The sequence below is a fragment of the Acipenser ruthenus genome, chromosome 2 (genome assembly GCF_902713425.1).
Source record: "Acipenser ruthenus chromosome 2, fAciRut3.2 maternal haplotype, whole genome shotgun sequence".
Lineage (NCBI taxonomy): Eukaryota > Metazoa > Chordata > Actinopteri > Acipenseriformes > Acipenseridae > Acipenser > Acipenser ruthenus.
In genome coordinates, this window is record NC_081190.1 from 54,114,357 (window position 1) to 54,128,494 (window position 14,138).

Genomic DNA, 14,138 nt, shown 5'->3' on the forward strand with positions numbered 1-14,138 from the left:
AGATGGAAGAACAAAACGCACCACAACCAGTGACTTTACACTGTTATTCATCAACAGGCACTGTGCATGACCACTCATGTTCACCCGCCATGCAGAAAGTTGACACGTTTAATTTTAGCCCATAGGAAAGTTGAATTTGAGACCCCGGGTTTAAATGTCGAATGTTCTGAATGACCCAAATACAACATTGTACTGTACATTACTAATTGTGTAATTGTGTATCACTTACAGTAGGTGTTGAGAGAAATCATAATAAAAATAATTGCATAGCTTTATATGTTTCTTCCATGACCTGAATGCAGTAGTTACATTTGAAAAAAAAAACAACAATTCTGCCATTACATCCACAAGATTGATGAGCTGTCACACTAAAAAAAGCATCTAATGTGCTCACAAAATGTCAACCCCCTGAAATAATGTGCAGACGATTAGCTCCATGGTGAAAATGGTTATTAAGACTACCTCAGTGGGCCTATTTGCACCCAGCCTGACTTATTGGTAATTTCAATAAAGATTAGTGAGGCGTGAATGATAAACTGGCAGGAGGACCAGGAGCTTTCTGATACCAGCTGTGTTTAAAGTCTGGATCTGATTGCACTGGTAGCGTGATTTAATCTTTTATTTTAGCACTGACCCTAAGACCTGGCTCAGCAGCCATCACTGGAAGACTTCTGGACCTCTAATTATGTGCAAGTACTGACCTGAAATGATTAGTCCCTATGAGTTTTCTTTCAGGGATAGGAGGAAAGAATGAAGTGCAAAATCTCACACTTAATGATGACTTCTAATATTGCAGTGTTTTTCAAACTTTTACCCCTTTCCAAATAATCTAGTCTACCGGGTACCCCCATCTGAGATAGGGTCATAATATACCTATGAAAACAGTTTTTAAGACAAGCGGCAATGGCATTTCCAGACTTAGCCATGGTGCCGTGTCTGTGGCGCATTCAGTTTCCTTTGCGGTTTACTTATTTTCGAAAAAAAACCACACAGACTTCATTATACTACACATACAAATTGCATCAAAATAAACTTCATAGATTTTCTGAATCTCAGTTTTCACATTATTCTGACAGTCAGAACATTAAAAAAAAAAAATAGTTTACATATTTTGGGCCGCTATTTCACAAAACAAAACCAAATTCCAAACTCTCAAAAAGTATATAGTTGGTTAGTGCTTTGTGTCTGATAGACACACCTCTTTGAATAATTACCATATTAGGTGCGGTATTGAAAGATATTTAGGTTGGATTAAGTGACGTGGATCAGGTTTTTACAGGCGTCCAGTCGAAGTTCCCTCCCTCTGAGACAATGATAACAGCAAGTGCTGCTGCTGTGAGGTTAGAACTAAGGCACCAAACAGTGATAAGGGGAAACAGCATCCCTTTTTGTGCAAAATTTGACGTGACATTGTTAACAAATGGGGTGATGCATGAGATCTATACATTTGGCAGAAGTAGTAACGAGACAGAACGATATGTAACTTTTGCAGTTTATAACATTTTAAATCTTAATTTCAGTCTCGATATATAGCTGGGCTGTCTGACCATTAAACAGTTTATGTATCAGAAATGGTAGCGATTTTATTTGCGATAATTAAAATAGCTGCATTAAAAGCAGTTATATTTACAGACACATCAAGTGTGCTTAATGCTTTAAAGGGAGATTTTGTTAATAGGAAGGATATCCTTTTTGAGATAATTCAAAGATAAAAGGATTGTTCAATAAAGGGGATTGAAGTTAGGTTCATATGGATTACTGGGCATTCTGGTATACTGGGCAATGAAATGGTAGACCTAGCAGCAAAAAATTGGTTAAAAGGGGAGAAGATTGATGTGGTGATTCCTCTGGGATCTCAGGAAATGGGAGTTTTAGTAAAAAAAAAGTGCAAAAGGAAGGTTTTATTATAATATTCAGAAATAAGGTTAATAATAGTTGGTTAAATAAGGAGTTGGGCAGGAAAGAGGAAATATCTTTGGGTAGGCTAAGGATTGGACATACTACTCTGAATAGTAATTTATTTAGATTAGATACACATATCGATGGTTTATGTGAGAAATGTAAAATTCCAGAAATGGTTGAGCATTATGTAATAAAGTGTGAGAAATTTGAAGAACAGAGAAAGAGCTTGGTGAACATGGGGATATGTGACCTAAGCATTAGTAGCTTGTTTGGAAAAGAGAAAGAGGAAGGGAGCCGAGAAAGAGAAAAGATAATAACTGAATATATTAGGGAAACAGGAAAAGCAGGAAATTTATAGATGATATTTAAGACAATATGGGAAAAAAGAGACTAATGACAATAGACCGAGGGCGCTTGTCATCTAAATGTATAGATGGAATGTGCTCCGAATAAAAAAATAAAAATAAAATATTAGGTATTAGATATTAGAAGTGTGCAGCATGAACAGTATTTCAAATGCACTATATGCACATATATAAATAACATGATTAGTGTGTGTAGAAACTCCACTAAGAATAAACGGGATACATTTAACACAAGTGTTATTTAATCTGTAGTATTTTGTATTTAATTATATCCTGATTATTATTACTGACACTGTTATCTGCTGCGTTATTGAATGGTATTCTGTTATACTTGTACTTGCTAGAACCAAAGTCATTGTATTTTTATCTTCCTCCTAATTGTATTATTACTTGTACTGTGATTCTTGAAATGTATTTTTGTTTATGACTGTAAGTCGCCCTGGATAAGGGTGTCTGCTAAGAAATAAATAATAATAATAATAATTTAAAAGGCACGTTTCTACTTGCAAGCAGACGCGTGATTGACAGCAGTGACATAGATGGTATGACTGGTCAAACGTCACAGGGCAGCTGAGATAGTGCAGACACACAGGGCTAGTAGTAGTAGCATGGGTACAATTCACGGTGGATCTGATTCTGCAACTATGCTAGACCATTTAAATACATGGATTTGTAATATAGAAAGGAAGTTAAAACATGTGGAAGACATGACTTGGCAATGCATAGATTTAGTTTAAATTGGATTACATGTATGACATAATTATGTATATATTCACATTACCTGCTTTTTCAGTGGCAAATGCATTAATCCAATGTTGTATAATAACATTCTTTACAAATTATTAATATTTATAGCTCTGTAGACTATGCTACCTCCACCCTCTTCTCCTCCCTCACCTCCTCCGACCTCCGGACCTGCCTGCCCCTCCTATCCCCAACCGTGGATCTCCTCTGTGCTCCACTCAGCAAGAACCAAACTGCGCTCTGCTGAAAAGAAATGGAAAAGAACCAAACTCCCTGCTGCCCTAGACCTCTACCGCTCCCTCTTCTCCTCTACTCTCTCCTCTGCTAAATGCTCCTATTTCCAATCTATAATCCAATTATCCACTAACAACCCCTGAAACTATTAACTACCTTCTCCTCCCTCCTCTATCTTTTCTGACAACTTTGCTTCTTTCTTCTCTAAAATCTCTGATATCATGTGACAGAAAGACCATGATTCTTGGTGGTAAATATCCCTCTCGACCTGTGAGGGTGCTGTGTAAAGGGAACACAGTACCCTGGACTGTTTGGCCTGACACTTCATTCCCAGGGTTTAAAGGAAGTCAGTCATTTAGAAAGGGGGTGGAGCTTTGGTGCACTAACTCATTGACCCGAAAGGGAAATGATGTGGCAGCCGCGGATTGGCAGAACGGCTGCAATTGGGGATTGTGGATGAAGCAACGTGATCTGTTCCTTCGTTTTGGTTAGAGAACAACCTGGAAGGACCTGTGGTTTGTGTAAGAGAAAATCGTGAGTGTTTTGTTTGTTTATTGTCATGTCTGAAGGTCAGCTAAAGGTCAGCACGAACCTGGACAACACTTCACTTTGTTTACACTAAAGTACTGTATTTTCACCACGAGCACTGGAGCATGCACTGTAGACAGGTGTTTGTGTTTGTGTATGTGTTATGTGTGGGTGAATTAAAAAGGGACTGTTATTATTTCAGGGCCAACTCGTGGATTACAGATAAGCAATACACGCCACTGTATTGCTTCTCATTGACATTGTTATTATTTACTGTTGTTCGCCATCAGGCATTTGGATTACAAAATACAACCATTAAACAACATTGCACCTGGATTATAATTGTTTGTCTGTTTATTGATCACCTGCACCTGCACCTGCACACTGTTAACCACTTTGCCACATATCGGCAAACTCTTTAACACCTCTCCCTCCCTCCCACTCCAATCGCAACAGCCTCTGTCTCCCCTACTAACTCACCCTCAGGTCAGGCTGCCGGTGGTGCTTCATACAGTACTTCTATTGATTTGGTTTGAAATGATGTCCAATCTTTTCCAACAGCTAACTTTAAAAGTGTATGTTCTTCTCAGTTTGATCTACTGATGTAGACAAACAAAAAACATAAGAGATCTGACCAGAAATATCAATAAGGCTTAACTTTCCTTTTCCTCACTGAAATTTCAGATCTATAGATATGGACCATTTTAAACTATGTTGCACAATCAGAAAAATGAACCACAGCTATCAGGGAATGCTTAATGTTGCCATTATCACATACATGAGTGTTATGGGTGCATGAGTCAATGATACACGGCATTGTTTTCTGTCTAGTTGTTGATGCTATTTGACCACTTTTAAATTATGTGACATCTTAGTTGGTGCAGCGCTTTGAATAAAAACCCTCCTGAGTGAAAGTTGAAAGTTATTCCTCAGCTGCTTTATGTTCAGAGAATTTGCTCCAGTCTTCAATTTACTTCAACAGCATTTAATTTTACAGAACTACTAAGAAATATAATTCAAGATCTCTTAAGCACTCATAGTTTATTTCTCTTTTTAAATTATTAACATGGAATTTTACAACTTAGAAGTTAATGAATGACTAAAGAGTAAATGATTGTGTGAATAAAAATATAAAAATCACTGGGATGTAAGAAAAAAAACACTACATACAGTATCTCTGTGTACAGCAAATAATACATAAATGGTAAACATGTTACAAAACTAAGAACGAATAATTAGACATTTAGAAGTCCTTAAATTGATTTGAAACAGTGTTTATTTTCCTTGGTTCCAGCTTTGCACAGCTTAAAAAGCTTAGTAAATCTGTTTGTCACTATCTTCTTTTGGAATTGGAACACTGTTCAGTGCCGGCGCTTGGATTTACTTGGCCCTGGTGCAAGACTGTGAAGTGCACCTTTAAAAAAAAAAAAAAAAAACGTGAAGCACAACCAAAGACAACTTTTTGAAAAGAAATACATCAGCAGCAAAATCTGAATCTGTCAAAAAAGTATTCTTTTTTATTTTTCAACAAAACATGTTATTTTAAGTTGACTGTGAACAAGGCAGTAATCAATCAAGTAACAGTATATCCAAACATGTTAATAAATCAATTATGTAACAAGATTAATCAATTTGATTAATTACTCGATTTAGTTAATATAGAAACATATTAATAGCTTCAAATTAGTTACAAAAGCATTCATTGTAGGCGTCAATTGGATTTTTAAATGAATGTTATCAAGTACAAAACAAAAGTTAGTATGAAAACGTTTCTATAAAAAAACACATCTCAAAACTTAGACCACAGTACAAATGCATGTGTTACAATTCATGAGAGAAAACATCATTCTTTGAACATACTTAATAAATTAATATCCCAGAAGTATGTTATTTTTTTTTTTTAACTGAATTTTTACCATCCGTTAATACTGAATTTCGTGAGGCGGACAGACTCGAACACGTTCAGCTTGTTTGATGTGGAAATGGAACAGGTTTTAACCTTTTCGCTAAATCATTTAGTCCATTTAGCAATTTGGGGACGCTGTTTGTGCACTGTGATGGGTTTTTAATTGTCTCAATCCAGCAAAAAGAAAATGTAGGTAACCTGGTTTGCCAAATCAGGTTGTTCAGTTTTGTTCGGTCTCCCAAAATTACGCCTTTAGGATCACATGACTTTAACACTGACCTATTGCCAGAGCACTTGTTTCGTCCCGCCTCCAGATAAACAATCTGTCAGCTGTGATTTGCAAATTTGAGTTTTGATTGACAGTCCACCAGTACTACCTTGCTACGGTTTCTTTTGCTAATCGCAGTAGATTAGACGGCACCTCTATATTTTTTACGTCGTCATTAAAGTGGGCTCAGTTGCACCCCCCCCTCAATGCCAGCCCTGATACTGTTTGAATGTACCTGAAGTTTATAGATAAGCTTCAAGTTCAAGTTTGTGGACGTTGTTTTTCTCTTTGATAGAAGCCATGATCTGGACTATAGTATCTACTTTGACTTCAATTCGGGTAAAATTCAATCTCAATCTGACTGCCGTTTCGGATATCAGGTCTGATTGGTAGGCTGGATTTTTTCTACAATTTTTGTGTTATTCTGTCCAGTAGTTTTTTCATGTAAGTTTGGTGCCAGGAGAGCGTTTTTTATTATTCACCTGTAGATAAAAAACTACTGAACAGTTACTACTCCCATTTGGCAAGTTACTGCATCTAAGTAGTCTTTAGTACCCTTTGTGGGTGGAGAGGTTTAAAAATGTGTATTTTAATATAAAAAAGTACTTTTTAAAACGAATGCTACACATGCGCAGTTGTACGATTTGGTAACTGTTCTTGTGTAGTTCTGACTGGACTTTTTAACAATGAGTGCGTACCTAAATTCACTGGTACTCAACAAAAAAGTCACTATTGGTTCGTCACTTCTGGGTATTTAGGGACGCTTCATTGCATTCCAAAACTAACGGTAAAATTAAAAATAATATTACAAAATCTTAAATACACGTTTTTTTTTAAATATGCTGCATTACTTTGTAAAAAAATATATATTAAAAATAGGTTGTAGTTACGTTGTTATGTTTGCTGTGTTTTATTTGTTATACAATAAAATACAGTATAAAACATATTATAACAATTAAATGTTGCAGTATTATTTGTATTTATCAGTCAGGACTTGCTGCAATGTATTGAAGTTAGATTATATCAGTCTGCATTGCTCAAGTGAGCAGTCTTCTGACATTTATGCTGTGCCGAACTGCATATGTTGAAAAGTGCAGGATCTGTATTTAAAAAAAAATACAACAAATACATGGGAGGTGTGGATAGCTCAGACCAGATGCTGGAGCCGTACAATGCTGCAAGGAAGACCATGGCATGGTATAAGAATCTTGGCTTGTACATGGTCCAAATCTCATTGTACAATGCCTACGTAGTGTACCAAGGGTTGCCACTTTTTCCACAGACCAAACCTGTACATATTTCACAGTCAACCTAGGTCTATCAAAACTGCAATATGCTATAATACAGTAGACGCTTGTTTACAGCAACACCTTGTAAGAGCAACCGCCGCTTACGAGCAACATTTCTCCTGGGAACACCTTCCCTACCGTGAATTATCCACTCGGTAACAGCTGCCACATAAAAGCAATATTTGTGACGTCACATCCTCCACTTACTTGCATCGTTTTTTTTTTGTGGCAAAAACAGACAAAATGCCAAGAAGTCTCTCACTGAAAGAAAAAGTAGAGATTAAACAAAGACTGGGGGCTACTCAAAACCAAGCTGCAGTCAGGTGGAAGTTGCACATTTCGGTTGTGTGCAGAATTTGGAAGCAGAAGGATAAGAACATAAGAGCATAAGAAAGTTTACAAACGAGAGGAGGCCATTCAGCCCATCTTGCTCGTTTGGTTGTTAGTAGCTTATTGATCACAGAATCTCATCAAGCAGCTTCTTGAAGGATCCCAGGGTGTCAGCTTCAACAACATTACTGGGGAGATGGTTCTAGACCCTCACAATTCTCTGTGTAAAAAAGTGCCTCCTATTTTCTGTTCTGAATGCCCCTTTATCTAATCTCCATTTGTGACCCCTGGTCCTTGTTTCTTTTTTCAGGTCAAAGAAGTCCCCTGGGTCGACATTGTCTATACCTTTTAGGATTTTGAATGTTTGAATCAGATTGCCGCGTAGTCTTCTTTGTTTGAGACTGAATAGATTCAATTCTTTTAGCCTGTCTGCATACGACATGCCTTTTAAACACGGGATAATTCTGGTTGCTCTTCTTTGCACTCTTTGTAGAGCAGCAATATCCTTTTTGTAACGAGATGACCAGAACTGAACACAATATTCTAGGTGAGGTCTTACGAATGCATTGTAAAGTTTTAACATTACTTCCCTTGATTTAAATTCAACACTTCTCACAATATATCCGAACATCTTGTTGCCCTTTTTTTATAGCTTCCCCACATTGTCTAGATGAAGACATTTCTGAGTCAACATAAACTCCTAGGTCTTTTTCATAGTTCACTTCTTCAATTTCAGTATCTCCCATATGATATTTATAATGCACATTTTTATTGCCTGCATGCAGTACTTTACACTTTTCTCTATTAAATGTAATTTGCCATGTGTATGCCCAGTTCTGAATGCTGTCTAGATCATTTTGAATGACCTTTGCTGCTGCAGCAGTGTTTGCCACTCCTCCTATTTTTGTGTCGTCTGCAAATTTAACAAGTTTGCTTACTATACCAGAATCTAAATCATTAAAGTAGATTAGGAATAGCAGAGGACCTAATACTGATCCCTATGGTACACCACTAGTTACCTCACTCCATTTTGAGGTTTCTCCTCTAATCAGTACTTTCTGTTTTCTACATGTTATCCACTCCCTAATCCATGTGCATGCATTTCCTTGAATCCCTACTGCGTTCAGTTTGAGAATTTATCTTTTATGCGGGACTTTGTCAAAAGCTTTCTGGAAATCTAAATAAACCATGTCATAAGCTTTGCTTTGCTTCACAGTCTCTGTTTTACATGTGAATCCTAAGAATAATTTATGGAAAATAATATCAGACCGCACACACACACTTAGCCTCAGCCACGCGTAAAAGGGCTTTATCTCCTCAACCACAGTAGCCTGAGCATCCAAACCAACTTTAATGTGAAGACCAATTGTGAATTGTTTCACAAGCTCTCCTTTACATGTGAATCAAACAAATAAATTGTGAAAAACAATAACATACTGCATATACGCACACAGCCTACCTGATACGCGTAAAATGGCTTTATCTCCTCAACCACAGCAGCTACAGGCTCAAACCAACTTTAATTTAAAGGATGCCAATTGTGAATTGTTTCACAGCTTCTGTTTTACATGTGAAGCCTAAGAATAATTTGTGAAAAAACAAATAGTTGGGGATATCAAGCCATTTTACGCATGTCGGGCTAAGTGTGTGCGCATATGTGATCTGTTTTGTTTTTTACATATTATTCTTGGGATTCACATGTAAAACAAAAGCTGTGAAGCAATTCACAACTGTTCTTTAAATTAAAGTTGGTTTGAACGCTGTAGCTGCTGATCCAGGAGCATCGTCTGATCAACAGCACCACAGGTGGGGGTAACCTTCTCTTCATCTCTGCCTAGCGCGTAAATCCTCATGTAAACCCCTGTGCATTATTTGAACGATATCCTTTATCGCGCAGCATCTCTTTTCAGCGCGTTTGGTGATTTTTAAATAAACCCTCCCATTATTTTATTACTAATGAGGTTGTTTGCATTTGGACGACTAAATTCGTTCTCTAAAATAAACTCTCATGTAAACGTGGAAGCAGAACTGTCATGACCATAAAAGCGCGAGAGATCTGTTGTCACGCTTTTCAGTTTTTGCTTGTAAACTGCCTCATAGATTACTATGATAAACTTAAGAAACCTGAGGGTTTAACAACTTCCGGCATAAATAGAATTTCACATCTACGCCTACTGGAATTGAACAAAAAATCTCAGTTCTTATGACAAGTATATAACTACGCAAAAAAGCAAAGGACCTTAAACATTTTAAAAGTTGCATGCAGAATGTGGTTGGTTAACAACTGTTATAGAAACCACACATCACAAAGTTCATCAAATTTAAAATTATTGTGTTCTTCCATTCATAGAACAGTCTGTCCTCAGAAGGGCCACTTGAAGGTGTTCGGTCTGGCAGGATGCATAACCTTCACTTGAGACGTTCTCAACTTCTCCAGGGAACATTTTATTGTCATACGACACCTTCACCCAGTCACCAACTTGTAGACACAGCTGAGCTGGACCCTCCTGGACAACTGCGCCTTTCAGCACTGTCACCACACGGAATTCTGTACTTTGACTGGTAAATGAGACCTTTATTTTGCCTGGGATATCGGGTACAAAGTGGTGTGCTTCCCTGGAGCCAGTGATGGCTAAGGTGTCGACTCCTTCTGAAATGCATACACTGTTGACATGGAGTGTTGCATTTCATTACTCATCACTGCAGCACTCATATGCTTAAGTTCACTGTCCCGACGGAAGTAGAACACAAACAGATGGAGTGTTGCCTGAGAATTGTCCCAATGAAATCCTTGAGCAATGTCTTGGATCACAAAACTATAATTTTCTGCAAAATCAAGCAGACAGATGGCATGGTCCTCTTTCAGATCTTCTTTCAGGCACCTCAGGAAGTTGCTTTGAATCATGGCAACGAAGTGATTCTTCTGCAGGCTCAGAAGTTTCCCATACAACGTACACCCACTGATGGAATACAACATTGTCAACTGTATCCAGACTTTCCAGACCATCAAAGTATTCCTCACAAGCGCCTGTCATAAAAACTTCTTCCTCAAGGGAGCACACAGTCTTACCAAGCAAACTTTTGTAGTCCTTCAGGAGGACCACACGCCTTTAACATCAACTTTATGTTCTGATGGTACATACAGACGCACACAGAGTGAGTCCCAGTAGCTCCAGGCAGTATGCACCACTTAGGCTGCAGAGCTGCAAATGAGAATCTTCTTGTTGGGGTATCTCTCTTGGAAGGTATGATGGGCCTCACAAAGGTTGACAAGTATTAAGTGCTTCGGCTTCTTCACTTTCTCTCTATCGATACACACGGTTACCACCTGTTTTGCCCCTGGACATACACAACTCACTTCTTGCTTTACGTAGAAGACTCATACGCAGCCTTTCAAGTCTTTCGTCCAAGTCCAAGTCCAAACACGTTTAGGGTCAAGGCTTCGCCATCAAACCCTTTTCCTTTTTTAGCTTACGTGCCAGCTTGACCTGATGAACTGACGTGGAAAAAAAGATGCATTTTTTTCTGGGACCATGACTTAGGTGCCAGAGTCAAAATCTGAACCTGTAGTTCCTTCGAAGTAGTCAAAGAAAAGGCGTCTTTTAGGTTCTGAAGCACATAATCACTGTCTGGCACACTTGGAACATACGCTGGATTGGATGTACTAGTCGAGGGGATTTCTCCAACACCCACAACTTTTGAAACCTTAGCTGCTATTGTAGAAATCTTCTTTAACTTACATTTACCATAAGCCTCACGGCGTTCAACAGGAACTTTCTGTTTCACTAGAGACTGTCCGATGCTGACAAGAGACTCGTTCAGAGCATCCTCATCAATGAAAGAAAGAGATGAAGAAGCCAAGTTTTCTTCACCAGGTTTGCTTTGTACTTGCTCAGGCTGCTCCTGCTTGCTTTCCTTAAACTGGCTTTGCACTTTGGGATCGTTTATCTGGATGATACATTGAGGACAGAGCTTGTGTCCCAGAATTAGTTTAAACATTGGGAACTATGAGATACTTATACTTATCAAGAAAAACTTGACAATGATACAGGCATATATTCACTGGATCACCTTCTCCAGAGAACCTCAGCCGCAGCAGCTTTTGGCCATCTAAAGAGAATTCTGCCAAAGGTGTCTGTTGATCAGGGACTTTTGAGTTAGGATGAAGATAAGTCAGTTTGTGGCACTCATCTCTACCGGAAAGAGCAGTCCTCCATCTCTGTCAGATATGGCGGGATCTCTTTAAAGAGTGCTGCTCACTAGTGACTACCTAGGGGGATAATTGACTGATTGGCCAACCATTCATGAGAAAGCCATTTGCTGCATTCTCATGCTGGCCAGTCAGTCAATTAACCCTTTGCGGTCCATTTATTAATCGCGCGTCAGGCACGCCAGGTCTAATTAATTTTCACACGCGCAGTTAATTTTATACGCACTGTTTAAAAGTATTTTTTTTCACAGTCAAACGGGTTTAAATGGCCCTGCATATCAACAAAGCACACACTAGGCATCTCCAGCCCCGCCCCACCCTTTCGTTTGCTATAGCGTTCAGCTATGTAAGAAATAAATAATAATAATAATAATAGTCGTACATACCGATCGATCATCTCCGGATCACTCGTTTTATCACCAAACTCCTCAATAATGCGATCCAAGTCATTATTTTATTACTATAACATCTGAAAAAAGCTCTGCAAATGTCCATGATAGTCTCAGTGCGCTGACGCACTCAGCCAGCTTGTTTACTATGAACGCCCCATTATCTGATACCTGATACCATGTATGACTATTCATGAAATACGCCTTTTTTTTTTTTTTTTTTTTTTTTTCCCGACTTGTCTCGGCTCCTGTCGCTCCCACTCGGCAATTGAATGGTTTTCTCGGCTTTTTCCGGAGAAAAAACGACTAAACACGCGTTTATTGCGTTGCTATAATGATGTCGGACCCAGTCCAACAAAGGACCTGTGAGGAATAATTGCAATGTCGGACCCAGTCCGACAATGGACCGCAAAGGGTTAAGCCTTCTGGGCAGGCACACCTGAAAGTCTTTGGAGTTTAAGTCTTCAGTGGCAGGGAACCTCTACCTTGCCACAATGGGCCAAGTTCTATTTCTTCAGGATGTGCCAGTTGCCATTATGCATGGCACCAGGACACTGGAGCACTGCACGGAACAGTGTTCAAAACCACATGGCAACCACGCTGCATTGTCAAGATGGCAAAAGGCATGTGTATGCAAATAGTGGGGTAAATGTGGAAGTTTTTTTTTTTTTTTTTAAAACAGTGAATTTTCCATAATTTTTTCAACACCAGAACTTACAGCAAAAGGAATTTTTTTTTTAGTCGTTGCCAATTATTTTTATTATTTTCTCCCAATCTGGAATGACCAATTATTTTTTAGGCTCAGTTCACTGCTACAACCCCTGCACGACTCGGGAGCGGCGAAGACGAACACACGCTGTCCCCCGAAGCGTGTGCTGTCAGCCGACAGCTTTTTTCACACTTCAGACTCACCATGCAGCCACCCAAGAGCTACAGCGTCGGCAGACAACGCAGGTCTCAGGCAGCTTACAGGCAAGCCCGCAGGCGTCCAGCCAGACTACAGGGGTCGCTGGTGGTGAGCCAAGAACACCCTGGCCAACCTAAACCCTCCCCCCCGGGACGACACTCAGCCAGTTGTGAGCCACCCCCTGGGAGCTCTCCTCCACAGTCAGCTGTGGAATAACCAGGACTCAAACCGGCGACGTCCAGGCTATAAGGCACATCCTGCATGCCACGCAGAGAGGCTTTTACTGGATGCACCCCTTCAGCCAAAGGAAATTTTGAGATTGGAAACCGCATACGATACGGTAAACATGTCATAAATAATCATGAAATGGTTAACCCCTCAAGCACATAAAGTTTGCCAAGATTATCTGTTTTTTTGTGTTTTCTATCAGTTTGTAGATTTTAAAATGCAATTAAGTGAGGTTTTGGTAGTTTCAAATGTGTCACTGTAACAAAGAAATCTAACTTCCACACGCAAGTTCATAACCCCTCAGCTCCAAGGTAGTGCCACTAGAAGCACACCCTGTCAATTTTTACTGTAGATCTAACACCAGACCATGCAAAATTGAAGAATAACGCCAGTTCGTTTAGGACTATGTGGTACTTTAACCTCACCAAAGTGGCCATAAGCAATGCTCGAATGCATGACAACAATAATCTGCCAAAAATACAAAATCCGCGGATACCAAATGTTTTGCTTGATTCTTGTAGATCTCATCAACATCTATCCAAAAATGTAAATGTATTTGGGTGATTTTTCGGAGCCCCCCCCCATGTGACTTATTTCGGCCTAAACTTGGTAGAAATACCATAAATTCAAATTTCATAGGCATTTATTGACCAGTGGACTTGAAACCAAAAGTGTTTCACAAAATTTGGAAGAGTGGTTCTATGGTTCTTACAGCAATACTTACATTTTAGGACCTGCATCCACTACAGGGTAAAGTGTTGGGCTGAAGTTTGAATAAAACTTGTCACTTAGCCCTCGTCTGGCAACTTGCCAAAAGTGAGTTATGTGCTCCTGGTAT

General features: G+C 39.1%; 1 protein-coding gene across 1 annotated transcript in view; it reads right to left on the reverse strand.

Moving 5' to 3' along the window:
- Positions 1–4,879: 4,879 nt before the first annotated feature.
- The window catches only part of LOC117409037 (ephrin type-A receptor 5), a 237,040-nt gene continuing 227,781 nt past the window's right edge, over positions 4,880–14,138 (reverse strand). Inside the window, exon 20 of the transcript XR_009308251.1 lies at positions 4,880–5,187. The gene's annotated coding sequence lies outside the window, so the exon portion shown is untranslated. The remainder of the gene's footprint in view (positions 5,188–14,138) is intronic.